Source organism: Sus scrofa, chromosome 18 (assembly GCF_000003025.6).
Source record: "Sus scrofa isolate TJ Tabasco breed Duroc chromosome 18, Sscrofa11.1, whole genome shotgun sequence".
Classification (NCBI taxonomy): domain Eukaryota; kingdom Metazoa; phylum Chordata; class Mammalia; order Artiodactyla; family Suidae; genus Sus; species Sus scrofa.
In genome coordinates this window covers 21717501-21735231 of record NC_010460.4, presented here as the reverse complement: position 1 = coordinate 21735231, position 17731 = coordinate 21717501, and the positions used below count along the sequence as shown (strand labels likewise).

The 17731-nt window shown below is 38.2% G+C and overlaps 1 protein-coding gene across 6 annotated transcripts in view; it reads right to left on the bottom strand.

Moving 5' to 3' along the window:
* Window positions 1-17731, bottom strand: part of GRM8 (glutamate metabotropic receptor 8) — an 811904-nt gene that overhangs the window by 21721 nt on the left and 772452 nt on the right. The window lies entirely within an intron of this gene.

Genomic DNA, 17731 nt, shown 5'->3' with positions numbered 1-17731 from the left:
GAGGGAGAGCCACACAGATTATCTTATTACCACCCCTCCAGACACCACAGCCTGATGCTTGGGTGGGGGCTGGGTGCTGAGCTTCAAGCTCCAGAGTTCAGTTGTAAGGAAGGGACGAGGATTGGCTGGATGGAGACAGCCTGAGGGGTTAGGGAGCAGTATACCACGGGCTGGAGAGCTGAATGCCACAGCTAGGGGAACCCAGAAGGAGGTCTAGGCCCCCTGGAGAAGCAAGATGCCATTGTTAGGGAGGGTGGGAGGAGGAGGGGCAGACTGCCATAGGAATATCTTCGTCTGCTCACACTTGGGCTCTCAGAGGGTGGGGTGCCTTGGCACAGGCTACTAGTGGTGAGATGCCACTTTCTTGTGCTACTGGTGACTGTGCAACTTTTGTGACGGATACAGGTGGCTGGGCAACTCTTGTGTGGCCTAAGGGCAGCGGGGGGCTAAGCATGACGTGACATCTCTTGTGTGATCTACAGGCGATGGAGCAACACAAAGCAGTTATCTCAGACACCATATGGGGGTGTGGCCCACCATGACTAGGGGGTCTCTGAACAGGCACCACTTGCAGCCCAGTCAACTCAGATGTTAGCAAAGAAGAGGGCACTGCAACCAAGCACCATTCATTGTTGCTCTCACTCCCCTGGGATTGCACCTGCCCTGCTACTGCCACTGCCAAATGCTCTGGGCACTGCCTATACACGCCTGATCACTGTCATGTCCCAGGGCCCTGCAATGAGGAGCAGCCTGCCCCACATTCCCGTGGGTCCTGCCCACTGTCAAGGGCCCAGCAACCAGGCACTAGCTACTAGTCCTGACCATTGCCTCCATCTCCCTGGAAGCACACACATCAAGCACCCTAAAAATCAAAAGTAAGTTCTCACAAAATACCCAGGGGCACTCATGCATATAACTAGCCCTCCAAGCCTACAGGAGTCATTTTCCCTAAGCTCACAGAATGAGAAAAATATAAGCAAAATGAAGAAGCCCAGGAATCATTCCTGGTTAAAAAAAGCAGGAGAAGTCACCCGAAGGAGCAAATAATGAAACAGACCACTGCAGTCTGAGACACTGAGTTCACAAAGGAGACAGTGAAAATACTGAAGGGACGAAGAGCGAGTAGGAAGGAATTAAGAGCAGCTATGAACACTAATGCAGATTACTTTAGAAAGGAACTAGAAAATATAAGGAGGAACCAAGAAAAATTAGAACATTCCTTTGCAGAGATGCAAGCTGACTTAAAGTCACTGAAGAGCAAAATGGATCATTAGAAGAGGACGGAATTAGGGACTTGGAAGACAGTATAATGGAAATCATCCACTCAGGACAGCAGACAGAAAACCAAGTGAAAAAGGAAAAAGAAAGCAATATGATATCTACGGGAGACTATAAAGTGGGCCAATCAACACATAAAAGGGATTCCAGAAAGAGAAGACAAAAAAAGGGGGGACGGAAAATATATTTGAAGAACTTATGGCTGAAAACTTTCCAAATCTGAAGGACACAGATATCATGACACAGGAAGCACAGAGGGCCTCAAACAGGCCCACACCAAGACACATAATAATGAAAATGGCAAGAGTTAAAGAGAGGATTCTAAAGGCAGCAAGAAAGAAACAGAGTTAATTATAAAGGACCCTGCATAAGGCTATCAGCTGATTTCTCTACAGAAACACTACAAGCCAGAAGAGAGTGACAGGATGTATTTGAAGTTCTGGGAAAGGGAAAAATTTTGCAGTCTAGAATAATCTACCAAGCAAGAATATCATTTAAAATAGAAGGAGAAATAACAATTTTCTCCAAGAAACAGAAACTGAAAGAGTACAGTAATATTAAACTCATTCTAAAAGAAAAATGGAAAGGGCTCCTCTAAATAAAAAAGAAGTAAGAAGAAATAGGATGGAGAAAACCACACCGGGAAAGCAATCAATTAAATAAGCCAGTAGACAGATCTAAAGGGGAAAAAACAAAAAAACTATTGTAATAGTAACCATAAACACAAGGAACAGCAAAAGGACAATCTTGAAGATGTTAAAAAAAGGACTTTAAAATCATAAAATGTGAGGGAGGAAAGTAGGTAAATCTAGACTTTTTTTGGAATGTGTTTGAGTCTATACTACTGTCAGGCTAATGCAAACAGATACAGGAAGGGGTAATGTACTTGAAAAACAGGGCATCCACAAATCAAAACCAACTAGTACATTCACAAAAACTAAAAAGAATAGGACACAAGAAGCATAAAAGGAAATCATCCAACTAAAAAAAAGGAACAAAGGAAAAACAGAAAAAACAAGGTTTAAAATGACAATACATACATATTTATCAATAATTACCTTAAATGCCAATGGACTGAATGCTCCAATCAAAAGACATAGAGTGACAGATTGGATTTCTTAAAAAAAGAGCCTATAATAAATATTCCCTCTACAAGAGACTCACCTTAGGGCACGGTCACATATAAATTGAGAGTGAGGGGATTTGAACAGAGATTTCATGCAAAAGGAAGAGACAGAAAAGCAGGAGTTACAATACTCATTTCAGACAAAATAGACATTAAAATGAAGTTCATAAATAAAGACGAAGAAGAACATTATTTAATGGTAAAAGGATCCATTCAAGAAGAGGATATTACAATCATCAATATATAGGCCCCTAAGATAGGAGCACCCAGATACATACAACAAATAATAACAGACATAGGAGGAGAAATTGACGGGAATACAATCATAGTAGGAGACTTTAATACCCACTCACATCAATGGACAGATTCTCTACACAGATAATCAGTAGGGCAAAAGAGATCCTAAATGACACAATGGAAAACTTAGCCTTAATTGACATTTTCCGGACATTACATCCAAAAAACTCTGAACATCCATTCTTTTTTTTTTTTTTTTTTTCCTTTTCTAGGGCTGCTCCTGTGGCATATGGAGATTCCCAGGCTGGGAATCTGATCGGAGCTGTAGCCACTGGCCTATGCCAGAACCACAGCAACACGGGATCCAAGCCACATCTGCAGCCTACACCACAGCTCACGGTAATGCCAGATCCTTAATCCCCTTAGCAAAGCCAGGGATCGAACCTGCAACCTCATGGTTCCTAGTTGGATTTGTCAACCACTGTGCCATGACGGGAACTCTCATTCTTCTCCAGTGCACATGGAACATTTTCAAGGATTGACCACATACTGGAGCACAAAACTAACCTCAATAATTTTCTTTCTTTCTTTCTTTTTTTTTTTTTTTTTGTCTTTTTGCCATTTCTTGGGCTGCTCCCACAGCATATGGAGGTTCCCAGGCTAGGGGCCCAATCAGAGCTGTAGCCACTGGCCTACGCCAGAGCCACAGCAACGTGGGACCCGAGCCGCATTTGTGACCTACACCACAGCTCATGGAAACGCCGGATCCTTAACCCACTGAGCAAGGCCAGGGATTGAACCCACAACCTCCTGGTTCCTAGTCGGGTTCGTTAACCACTGAGCCACAATGGGAACTCCTAATCTCAATAAATAAGAGTATAGAAATTATTTCATGTATCTTTTCTGACCACAATGGCATGAAATTAGAATCAACCACTGGAAAAGAAATGGGAAAAAACTGACTACATGGAGACTAAACAACATGCTACACTAAAAACCCAATGGGTCAATGAGGAAGTCAAAAGGGAAATTAAAAAAATACCTCGAGACAAATGATAATGAAAACAAAACCATTCAAAATCTATGGGATCCCACAAAAGCACTGCTTAGCGGCAAGTTCATAGTGATACAGGCCTTCCTCAGAAAAGAAGAAAAATCTCAAGTAGACAACTTAACACACCACCTAGGAGAATTAGAAAAAGAAGAACAAAAACAAAACCTAAAGTCAGCAGAAAGGAGGAAATCATAAAGATCAGACCAGAAATCAATAAAATAGAGATTCAAAAAACAATAGAAAAAAACATCAATAAAAACTAAGAGCTGGTTCTTTGAAAGGGTAATAAACAAAATTGACAAACCTCTGGCCAGACTCACCAAGAAGAGGAGAGAAAGAACTCACATAAAATAAGAACCGAAAGAGGAGAAAGCTCAACAGATAGTGCAGAAATACAAAAAAAAAAAAAAAAAAAAAAAATCATAAGAGAATACTATGGACAATTATATGCCAACAAATTTGACAATATAGATGAAATGGACAAATTTCTAGAGACATACAACCTGCCAAAACTAAATCAAGAAGAATGGGATTAATTGAACAGACCAATCAGTAGAAATGGAATTGAATATGTAATAAAAACATTCCCTACAAACAAAAGTATAGGACCAGATGGCTTCACAGGCAAATTCTACCAAACATATAAAGAAGTATTTATACCCATCCTTCTTACCCTTTTCCAAAAGGTTGAAGAATGAAGCCGCCATCACCCTAATATCAAAACCAAAGATACTACCAAAAAAGAACATTAGAGGTCAATATCTCTGATGATTATAGATGCAGAAATTCTCAACAAAATTTTAGCCAACCGAATCCAACAAAGATCATAAAGCCCGACCAAGTGGGATTCATCCCAGGTTCACAAGGATGGTTTAACATAGGCAAATCAATCATCATCATATACCACATTAACAAAAGAAAAGTCAAAAATCATATGATCATCTCAACAGATGACAAAGTCCAACATCCATTCATGATAAAAGTCTTACCAAGGTGGGTACAGCGAGAATACACCTTAACATAATAAAAGCTATTTACAACCAACACATAGCCAATATAATAAAATGGAGAAATGCTGAAAACCTTCCCAGTAATATCTGGAACAAGACAAGGATGCCCACTCTTACCACTTTTATTCAACATAGTATTGGACGTCCTAGCCACGGCAATCATTCTAACAAAAGAAATACCGGGTATTGAAATTGGAAGAAAAGAGGTAAAACTATCACTCTATGCAGATGACATGATACAATAAATTGAAAACCCTAAGGACTGTGTACAAAAACTGATCAATGAATTCAGCAAAGTAGCAGGATACAAGATTAACATTCAGAAACCTGTTGCATTTCTCTATTCTAGCAATGAAGTATTAGAAAAAGAATATAAAAATTCAATACTTTTTAAAATCACACGCAAAAAATTTAAATATTTAGGAGTAAACCTGACCAAGGAGGTGAAAGACTTGTATGCTGAGAACTATAAAACATTAATCAAGGAATTTAAAAATGATTCGTAAAATGGAAAGATACTCCATGCTCCTAGATTGGAAGCATCAATATCGTAAAGATGGCCAGCTTCCCCAAAGCAATCTACAGATTCAGTGCTATCCCTATCAAATTACCCATGACATTTTTTCATAGAACTAGAACAAACAATCCAAAAATTTATATGGAACCATAAAAGACCCAGAATTGACAAAGCAATTCCGAAGAACAAAAACCAAGCAGGAGGCATAACTCTTCCATACTTCCGACAATATTAGAAAGCCACAGTCATCAAGACAGTGTGGTACTGGTACCAAAACAGACATACAGACCAATGGAACAGAATAGAGAATCCAGAAGTAAACCCAAACATCTATGGTCAAGTAATTTTTGACAAAGAAGGCAAGAACATAAAATGGGAAAAAGTCTCTTCAGCAAGTGGTGCTGGGAAAACTGGACAGCTGCCTATAAATCAGTGAAACTAGAACACACCCTCACAACATCCACAAAAATAAATTCAAAATGGGTTAACGACTTAAACATAAGACAAGACACCATCAAACTCCTAGAAGAACATAGGCAAAACATTCCCTGACATCACCCGTACAAATGTTTTCTTGGGTCAGTCTACCAAGGCGATAGAAAGAAAAACAAAAATAAACCAATGGGCCCCAATCAAACTTAAAAACTTTTGCACAGCAAATAAAACCATACAAAAGATATCTTACGGAATGGGAGAACATAATTTCAAATGATGCAACTCACAAGGGTTTAGTCTCCAAAATATACAAACAACTTATACAAGTCAGCAACAAAAAACCAACAACTCAGTTGAAAAATGGACAAAAGACCTGAGTACACATTTCTCCAAAAAATACATACAAATGGCCAACAGGCACATGAAAAAAATGCTCAACATAACTAATTATTAGAGAAATTCAAATCAAAACTACTATAAGGTACCACCTCAGACTGGTCAGAATGGCCATCATTAACAAGTCAATAAATACCAAATGCTGGAGAGGGTGTGGAGAAAAGAGGAATTCTTTCTTCACTGTTGATGGGAATGTAAACACTGGTACAAACACTATTGAAAACAGTATGGAGGTACCTCAGAAAACCAAATAAGGAACTACCATATGACCTAGCAATCTCACTCCTGGGCATATATCTAGACAATACTTTCACTGAAAAAAATACATGCACCTCTGTGTTCATTGCAGCACTGTTCACAATAGCCAAGGCATGGAAACAACCTAAATGTCTGTGAACAGATTAATGGATTAAGAAGATGTTGTAGATATACACAATGGAATACTACTCAGTCATAAAAAAGAGCAAAACAATGCCATTCACAGCAACATGGATAGAACTAGAGACTCTCACACTAAGTGAGTTAAGTTAGAAGGATAAAGATACTACATGATATCACTTATATCTGGAATCTAATATATTGCACAAATAAACATTTCTACAGAAAAGAAAGAAACACATGGATTTAGAGAACAGACTTGTGGTTGCCAAGGGGGAGGAGTGGGATGGACTGGGAGTTTGGGGTTAGTTGATGCAAACTATTGCATTTGGAGTGGATAAGCAATGAGATCCTGCTCTATAGCACAGGGAACTATATCTAGTCACTTGTGATGGAACGTGATGGAGGATAATAAAAGAAAAAGAACATATCTGTATCTCTCTCTACATATAGATAGATGACTGGGTCACTTTTCTGTACAGCATAAATTTACAGAACAAAAAATTAATAGAAGAAAATAAAAACCTATAAAAGTAAAGAAAATAGCCCATGTAGTTTCAAGAGGTAAACCGTAAATCAGATGATAAAGCTAGAAAATATATGAAAATTTGAAGGCCACCATATGCCTTCAAATTAACACTTGGGCTGAGACAGAGACTGTCAGATAGTCTTTTAAACATTTATAAATGTGACAGTCTTTTGAACCATAAATATGTAAATATGACAAAAGTCAACTTTTGTTTGCCAAGGTGGATGGTGTGTAGGGGAGGGTTGGATTATCAGATACAAACTATTATATATAGATGTATAATAAACAAGGTCCTATTGTAGAGTACACAGAACTGTATTCAGTATCCTGTGATAAACCATAATGGAAAATAATGATAAAGAATATGTATATCCTAATCACTTTATACTAGAAACTAACACAACATTGTAAATCAACTGTACTTCAATTAAAAAAAACACTAAAGATAAAAAGTCAATGGTCTTCACTTTGGGAACATGAGAGTCCTGGTCTCTGCCCTGCATCCCTTTCTCACTTAAAGAATGTACATCTGAGGATAATTCAATCACACTATAAACTTCCAGTGACTTAAAGAATTTAAGGAGACAATTATGCAAAATATTGACAGACCACCTGGCACACAGTAATTAATAAATGATAGCTTTTGTTGTCATTGTTTAACCTTGATTCTATCTCTATGAATCTTCCCCCATTTCTCACATAATAAAGACATAACAGTATTGCTTTCTTAAAACCAGCCACACGTTTTTATAGGACTTTAATAAGCAACACACACACACACACACACATACACAGAAGCACAAAATACTTATAATATACTTTATGGTTATGGGAAATACATTCAAAGTATCACAGTCTAGTGTTTCATCTGGGAATAATCACCAACCTGAGTATTGTGTCTCTCCTTTCAGGTGGAAATCATAGGGTTGCTAACTCATCCATAGGTCAGGGACACTGTTGTGTTTTCATAAGTGAGATGGAAATGAGTTTGCTTTGACCCATTTGCCGTCTCCCCTTTAGCCAGGACACATGTTAGCAAAATGAAGAGTCAAACCAAAGAGTGAAGATGATGGATGCAAAAATAAGCTGGTGCACACTTGAGGTCTGAATCCTTAACCTGGGACTTATTTAGAATGGTGGAAACCAGCTACAAAGAATAACAAAGAATCCACCAACTAGTGAACTATTAGCTTCACTAAGGATAGGAAAGGAGAAGTGTAAGAAATCTCAAGATCTTCTAAAGAAGGCAGAACAGATATCAGATATATAGTGAGTATTTATAATTAAATATCCATAATACTTAATATTTGATTTAGTAAATTATTTTCTATTAAAGCCTGATAGATGTTTCTTAGATGTTTTAAAGTAGAGCATTATTAGATAAAGTGTAGTCTTTAGATTTTAAGTATTCTCCATGAGTATTATTTATAAAAACATAATAAAAAAATTCTCAGTGATGCAGAATTTTTAACTGTGACATTTGCAATGACTATGAAGCATCTACTTGCTAAGTGTTTAATAATTTCTCCTTAACAGGTATTTTTCCCTCCATATTTCCCTCCGTGGACTCTTGCTTTAGTGCTGCCTTTTAGCCCTTTATCATTTTTCAACAGCATGGGCAGAACTGAGAATAAGAATGGAGATACCTTTAATTACTATGATTTTAACAGTATCTATATGATAAGATACAAAATATGGTAAACTGATATTTACATGGAAAGAGCAAATAAAAGCCTAAATTTTTGAGGACAAAGCAGAGGAGAAGAAATGATTACTGCAAGAACAAAATTTAATGGAGTTCCCGTCTTGGCTCAGTGGTTAATGAACCCTACAAGTATCCATGAGGACATGAGTTTGATCCCTGACCTTGCTCAGTGGGTTAAGGATCTGGCATTGCCATGAGCTGTGGTGTAGCTTGCAGACGTGGCTCGGACCCTGCATTGCTGTGGCTGTGGTGTAGGTCTCAGACATGACTCGGATCCCGCATTGCTATGGTTCTGGTGTAGGCTGGTGGCTACAGCTCCAATTCGACCCCTAGCCTGGGAACCTCCATGTGCCACAGGTGCAGCCATAAAAAGACAAAAAGATAAAAAGAACAAAATTTGTGTATACATTGTCTAATCACATACCACCTTCCACTGCCCACCCCTACAAATAGTTCCCAACTTAGGATGGTTTGATTTCAGATGTTTTGACTTCATAACAGTGTGAAAGCAATACTCATTAAGTATAAGCCATATTTCAAATTTTAAATTTTGATGTTGCCCAGGGCTAGTGATGTGTGGTATGAACACTCTTTTGTGAGGCTGGGCAATGTCATTGCTACAGTTCCTGGTCATCAGGAAGGTAGACAGCCACACTTACAACCATTCTGTACCTAGACAACCACTGTGTCCACTAAGTTACATGAGATATTTATCACTTTATTATAAAATAGGTTTTGTGTTAGAAGATTTTACCCAACTATAGGCAACTGTAAGTGTTCTGAGCATGCTTAAGGTGAGCCAGGCTAAGCTATGATAGGAAGTGTATTAAATGCATTTTAAGTTACAATAGTGTCAACTTACAATGGGTTTATTGGAGTATAACCCTATTATTGGTTAAGGAAGATCCGTCTAGCCAGATAGGCAGATAACCCTATAGTCATTATTGTCTGGAGATAGAAGCTTTGCTGGAATTTAAATTTTAGGAGAAACTTATTACATAAGTTGTCTTATTGAAGAAAATTTGGTAACATTATAGAAATGCTTTCAAATATAGTTTTATAAATCTTTGTTCAACTAGATACTTTCCAAATAATACTTTCTAAAACCAAAAGAATGAAAGCAGTATCTCAGTGCAGGTACTTCTGTGGAGGCATAAGATGTTATAGAAACATTATTTTTTTTTCCCCTGGTAATATTACTTAAAGCAGAAAGAACCAGAAGGAGTGGTGTAATGGGCTGAATTGTGGCCCCCACCCCTAGTCTCAAATTCACACATCCCATTTCTATCCCTCGGTACTTCAGAATGTGACCTCTATATTAGGACATAGAGTCTTTAAAGAGGTAATTAAGTTAAAATGGGCTGAGTGGGACAGTCTAACTATTGTCCTTATAAGAAGAGGACTTTAGGACACATAGAGTCATACCAGATATGTATGCGCACAGAGGAAAGACCTGGTAAGGACCCCACAGAGAAGGTGGACATCTAAAATTTATGAGAAAAAAAAATTGGAGTTCTCATCATGGCTCAGCAGAAATGAATCTGACTAGTATCCATGAGGATGCAGATTCCATCCCTGGCCTTTCTCAGTAGGTTAAGGATCCAGCAAACTTGGCTTGGATCTGGCATGGCTGTGGTTGTGGTGTAGGCCAGCAGATACAGCTCTGATTCAACCCCTAGCCTGGAAGCCTCCATATGCCGTAGGTGTGGCCCTAAAAAGACCAAAAAATAAATAAATAAAAAAATAAATAAAAATTCATGAGAGAGGCCTCCAAAGAAACCAATGCTGTGGAGACCTTGACCTCAGACTTCTAGTGTTCAGACCTACGAGAAAATAAATTTAAATTGTTTAAAACTCCCAGTCTATGATACTTTGTTGTGGCAGCCCTAGCAGGCCAACACAAATGGAGAATTACAATCATTCAGATTGTAAATTCTTGTAAGTTCTGAATGTTCTGTGACTGCAGTTGGTTTATAACAGAATTCCAAAAATCTCTGCTATTGACTCAAGAGGTAAATTTAGGTACAATTATTACGACCTACTAGTTATTGAGGATGAAGTATTAACATTTTTGGCAACTATTTAATGGATATTAACCCCTCATAATGATCCTGTAAGTCAGAAATGGGTCAATTCTGGTGAACGTAAATAATGTTTTAAAAGTCACACAATTCATGAGGATGAAGTGGAGGTTTAAGCTGAAGTCTGTCTGACTTAAAAGCCCATATCTTTAGCACACGCCATATGGCTCCTAGAGATATACAGACATGTGAAGGAGCAGGGTTAATATGACTTGAATCCTTGTGAAATCAGAAAATCATCCTTTTCCAATGGAGTCAGGCCAAATTTCTTAAAAAATAAGAGTCTCAATTAAAGCACCTGAATTAATATTTAATTGTGAACTCACAGGAATTTTTTTAGACTGCTCTTAGCATTCAGCTACTTTCCTCATTAAAAAAAAAAAATCTCATTGTGGATCCCAGAGAAGCTGTGACCTTCTGAGAACCATATCTTGTTGAACTCAACTGAATCATCTAGCTAGAAATATGGACTAAAGAAGTAGACAGATTCATCTTTTTAGTTTGTTTGGTTTGTTTTTGTTTGTTTTTTTGCTTCACCCACAGTATATTAAAGTTCCTGGGCCAGGGATTAAACCTGTGTTACAGCAGTGACCCAGGCCACTGCAGTGACAAGGCCAGATCCTTTACCCGCTGTGCCACAAGGGAACTGCCAGACTCATCTTTTTCGATAAAGAAATTTATCATTGAGTTTGCACTGGCCAGAGCAGTAGAGTACATGACAGAACCACAGGCCACCAGAAAGAACAAGGTTTCCCTATATTCAGAAGACAAATTGTTGGAACATTGTTCTTGCATAGACACCACCCCATGTCCACAGTCGTCAGCGATAGGCTATTGACAAAATAGTAGGTAAGCCTATTGGGATTCACAAATACAGATGGACTGACAGCCAGAATTAAAAATACTTACAGAAAACCTATACTATGAAAGAGAAGCATCAGATTTCACAAAAAGGATAATAAAAATCCAAGAAAATAGATCCATTGGAGTTAGTGGAAGATGTCAAAGATAAAAAATAATTATCTTTGAAATTTTTGAAAGGAGTATAAAATACCATAGGAAAGAATCTTTTCATCATGAAAAAAATCTCAAAAGATGAAGGATTTCAGATTCCGGCTATGAAGGAGTATCTATAATCAAACCAACCCACTGAGAATAGCTACAGAAGAAGCATAAGTTCAAAAAAAAAGAATGTTTGGGAGTTCCTTCTGAGGTGCAAAAGGAGAGGCGGCATCTCTGGAGCACTGGCACACAGGTTCAATCCCTGGCCTGGCACAGTGGGATGAGGATCAGGCATTGCCTCAGCTGCATAACTCCATATGCCGAGGGATGGACAAAAAAGGAAAAGAATAAAAATTAAAAAAGAATGTTTGGAAGCATCAGGGAAAAGTCAAGGCAGCCAGGACTTGGGAGCCAAGATCCTAGGAACACACACACGTGAGCCAGGCATTTTTCACTGCTTTTATCCATTGGGAATGTGCTGATTCAATGTCTAGATGTAAGAGGGCAGAAACCTTTAGATAGGTCTTGTAATAGTTTCATGGGGCTGGGGAGACAAAAACTGGCATTTAGGGTTACTGATGCAGGGCCAGGGCTCAAGATTCCAGCATACTACAAAGAAGTGAGCCTGAGGTTTACGCTAATTTTTTTTTTCTTTAGACTTTGGTGAATCTTAAGTGTGAGGAAGAAACATGCTAAAAAAAAATCAAACATAATCCAGATTCAGAGGCTCAACATTTAAGCAGTGTCATAATGCTTAGGAAATAAAATTTGGAATTTGAGTCCATTGAGGAGGATGAGTAATTATAAACATCCTGGACTTTTACTGATATATCTGTTGGACTATCCTCCATGATAAAAGAAATATCAAAAATAGACAAACCCACAGAAAGCCTGACCTAGTTTCAAATTATCCTAATCCTGGAGTAGATCAAGGTGAAATGCTTCTACTTGAACTGTGGACTAGTAAAAAACTGCAGCTTCTCTGAAGGAAAATGGCAACGTCTATAGTATCTGTATTTTTAAAAATACACAATGTCAGGTATCCAATAAAATATCACCAGCTAACAGTCAAGCATGTCAGGACATAAAAACAAATTACCAAAACCAAAGAGAAAAAAAGAAGAGATAAAATAATGTCACAAATAATCTAGATACTGTATTCCTCAGAAAAAAGTTTACAAAAACTTGAACATAAAGGTGTTGAAGAAATATAGATAAAGACAATGAATTTTACTAGGGAACTAGAACAGATATGTGTGTGTATGTGTGTGTGTGTGTGTGTGTAATACAAATTCGAACAAAAATTAACAAATATTTGTTTTTATTTGGTAACTTAATAGCACTCCTGTAAGTAACTTGCATTAAAAAGAAAGTGGTACTCAATAGCAAAAAAAAAAACAACAACCCAACTGAAAAATGGGCAGAAGACATGAGTAGACATTTCACCAAAGAAGATATACAGATGACCCACGGGCACATGAAAAAAATGCTCAACATAACTAATTATTAGAGAAATGCAAATCAAAACTACTATGAGGTACCACCTCAAACTGGTCAGAATGGCCATCATTAACAAGTCAATAAGTAGCAAATGCTGGAGGGGGTGTGGAGAAAAGAGGACCCTCCTTCACTGTTGATGGGAATGTAAATTGGTACAAACGCTATTGAAAAGAGTATGGAGGTACCTCAGAAAACTAAATGCAGAACGACCATATGACCCAGCAATCCCACTCCTGGGCATATATCCGGACAAAACTTTCATTGAAAAAAATATATGCACCTCTATGTTCATTTCAGCACTATTCACAATAGCCAAGACATGGAAATAAACTAAATGTCCATTGACGGATGAATGGGTTAAGAAAATGGGTTAATATATACAAAATGGAATACTACTCAGCCATAAAAAGAACAAAACAATGCCATTCACAGCAACATGGATGGAATTAGAGTCTCTCATAGTAAGTGAAGCAAGTCAGAAAGAGAAAGACAAAATACCATATGATATCTTTTATCTGCAATCTAATATATGGCACAGATGAACCTTTCTACAGAAAAGAAAGAAACACATGGATTTAGAGATCAGACTTGTGGTTGCCAAGGTAGGAGGTGTAGGGAGTGGGATGGACTGGGAGTTTGTGGTTAGTAGATGCAAACTATTGCATTTGGAGTGGATAAGCAATGAGATTCTGCTGTATATCACAGGGAACTACATCTAATCACTTGTGATGGAACCAGATAGAGGATAGTGTAAGAAAAAAAAATACATATATATATATGTACCTGGGTCACTTTGCTGTACAGCAGAAAATGACAGAATATTGTAAATCAACTGTAATAATTTTTTTTAAAAAAGGAAGTGGTAAACTGTTTAGAATAAACAATCATGAGAACAGTACCAATGAAAACTGGTGAATGCAACTTAAATGCTTTAAGGAAAATTCAAATCTAAAATGGAAATACTAGGTAAGTCTCAATTTTAACCATGAAACTAGTCAAAGTAGAAAAATTAAACTCAATAGAGGTAGAAGAAAGGAAATATCTGTGATAAAAGAAGAAATGAATAAGTGAGAAAACTAAAGCCAGCAGACATAACAACCAAAGCCAAGTCACATTTGGTAATATTTGTTTTAAAAAAAGATAAGATATCAATAATTACCATAGAAATCATAAAGAGGATATAAATATAGATACAAACCATTTTGCAAATTATAAGGGCAAATTATGTGTAACTTAATGTCACTAAATATACACATCTGGATAAAAATGCATTATTGCCAAAGAAGTAGATATAAGAGGTTAGAGAAAAAAAACCTGGATAGACTAGGAACCATGGGGGGAGTTCAGAAAGGTAGTTAATACATGATTGACAGAAGGATAGCCCAGCCCTGAGGGGAGAGCCAGTGCTGCTTGCACTACACTGTTGAGTGAGGTGAGCATAAGGAAAGTGCCCATCTCAGCTTCCGTCCTGTTTCCTCCTCTCACCCGGTGACACAGCTGCATAACACTTTTATAGTGCCTTTGATCCTGTGTTAGGTAGGATCTAAGACCTTGGAAAGTTTACAGTTCCTTTCAGAATTAGAGATTCGAGTGCTCAGGAAATATACACCAGCAAAAACAATTTTTTCTCAGGTTCCATCTCCTCTAAATTGTCTCTCACGCATCACTGCTCTTTGAAAGAAAGAGCATGGCTAAGAGCCTCCTTCTCCCAGGTGCTGTGACGTCTACAGTAGTGATGAAGGATCTCCACTTACACCTTTATCTAAGCACTATCTCTAGGGAGCATGAATATTTATTGAGTGGCTGCTTTACTAAGTTCTGCCCTAAGATAAGGTGATTCGGGAAGCTATTGTAACTCTATCTGAAAAGGTGACAAATTCACATCTACTTCAGCCTCATAGAGTCATCACCCTGTATGTGGTCCAGGCCCTAATGAATAGCATCTTCATAGCTTAGGGCTCATGAGTTCTCTGTCCCAGCAGTATTTGTACCTATTCTTGTCATGTACCTGCCCAGTTCCTGGACTCATCAATCACCATTTCTGAGATAATCCACATAGGGATTTCTTTGAGCATAAGGAAGTCTTGCTCCTAGGACTAGGGCTTCTAGAAGATAGAGGTGAGGAGTTCTTGTTGTAGCTCTGTGGGTTAAGAACCTAACACACTGTCCATGAGGATATGGGTTTGATTCTTTGCCTAGCTCAATGGGTTAAGGATTCAGCATTGCTGCAAGCTGCAGTGTAGGTGGCAGATGCAGCTCAGAGTTGTTGTGGCTTGTGGTGTAGGCAGGCAACTGCAGCTCCATAGGATCCCTAGCCAGGAACTTCCATATGCCTAGGGTCCCTCTGTAAAAAGAAAAAAAAAGGCGGGGTGGGGGTGGGGTGGGGGAGGATACAGGTGAACATCAAAGTAGCCAGTTTTCTATGGAGGAAAACCCTGAAACCTCACATTGCTTTATACAGCTGTTCCCTACCATGTCTGATATCAACACATGGGTCTCCCTCGATGTCAGCTATGAAGCTTTGAGGAGAATGAAAACTTTACCCATACACATGTTGACTTCCCCAGGTCACCATGCCAGGCCATGGTGAAGATGCTGCCCATGTCAGACCAGGGATCTATTACAGTGTGTACTGATCACACATATTGGCACCTAGTACTTCACATCAGAGACTCAGTTCTTTGTGGTAATGACAACTTTGAGGAAAAGACAGAATTTTTTCAAATAGGTCCAAGGCACTGAAACACTCAGCATTCACAACCTAAAGAAGTTGCAGGTGTCATAACCAGTGAAAGGTGGAGTGTGCTTTCAGCAGGTCAGAGCTAAAAGTCCTGTTCTGACATATAAACTCTATGATGTGAGAGAGTTTGGCTGTTCTGCCATCACACCTAACACTGAAAAACCTCATCCAGCAAGAGCAAAGCATGTACTCTGAATGAAGCATCCAGCACATCTAGCAGTGCTTTAAGAGTACCACAACCAGGCACCTGAAGAGGCTAAATGCAGAGAGGGAAAGAGAGGAGCCTCTGTACAATCTTCGATGAGGAACTAACCCAAGGTCCCTCCCACACAGTTTGATCCAGCTCCCAGGACCATTTCTCTTCTTTCATACTATCTTCCTTGTAGTCCTGCAGATGATACAAGTTCTAAGAATGAGAGACTTGTTAAGTATAGGCTAGGACCAAGAAATTTTAAAGCATATTCTAGAGCCCAGAATTGATCAGAAATCCCCGGTGTCTAAATCACCTGGGATACGGAACCCATAGGCTATCTCAGATTTCTCTCTTTCCAAAGAGTCTTGAGCTATAATTGGCTTTGATGATAAGTTCAATACAAAGGACCCATTTCATCTCCACACAAGTCAACTGGACTGCTATTTGGATCTTGAATGGCCTGATCTGTTGGTATGTAACTGGGTTTTTCCCTGCTGGAGCCCCATGTTGTTCTGTTGAACCCACAGCCACCAGATTATTTCTATAATCATCAGTCCACTTCCAAAGAGATTCAGCTCTGATATTTAATATTCTCTTGAACCAGTAAGAATACTCAGATTCGTCTCAAAACTCACTCAGCAATTTGCCTTTCCCTCACTTATAAACCAGTTTTAGAGTGCTTTATAACTCCATTTCCACATAAACTTCTCTGCATTCCCAACCTTTTCTCCCCACCTCCACCCTGTGGTATCAACTGAAATTTCTCTTTTCCTAAATGTATTTTCTCTCCATTCCTCTTAAGTGATGGTTGTTTTTAGTCTTTGAATCCATATTCCACAGGAAAGGTGATAAAGATGAGGAATTCCTTCTGCCCTTTTGCTTCTTCTGGATAACATTACCAGCTCATCCTTTTCCTCAATGTCCTGTCTTTTCAACTATCACAGAACTATATGTAGTCACTTGTGATGGAACATGATGGAGGATAATATGAGAAAAAAGAATGTATCTATATGTATGACTGGGTCACTTTGCTGTACAGCAGAAATTGACAGAACATTGTAAATCAACTATAATAAAATTTTTTAAGAAGAAAAATAATGTAAAATATCTTGTTAACAATTTTTATATTAATTAATTTTGTTAATTAGGTTAAATATATTGTTAAAAAACAAAAACAAAAACAAAAAAAAAACCGATCACAGCCTTCAGCTATATACCCTTCCTCATTCTTGCTCTCTCTGCCAAAATTTGCCCTCAAGTGTCAGGTGTTCTGGCCTAGACCCAGTCTTGCTCTCTTTTCCAAGTGATGTGGTTATATTGGTCAAACTTGACATTGATGTACATATTATTCCAGTGCCCTGACCTATCATTTCCAATGTCATTTCCAATGACATCCTTTATTGCATCTTAGCCACTCACTTTCATGATTGCAGAATGGATTTTAAAAACTATTTTAATTTCTTGTTATAAATACTGTAAAATAATTTTGGTTTAATATGTAATTTTCAGTAAGAGATTATTTATATTATCTTGAATTTTCCTTGAAGTCA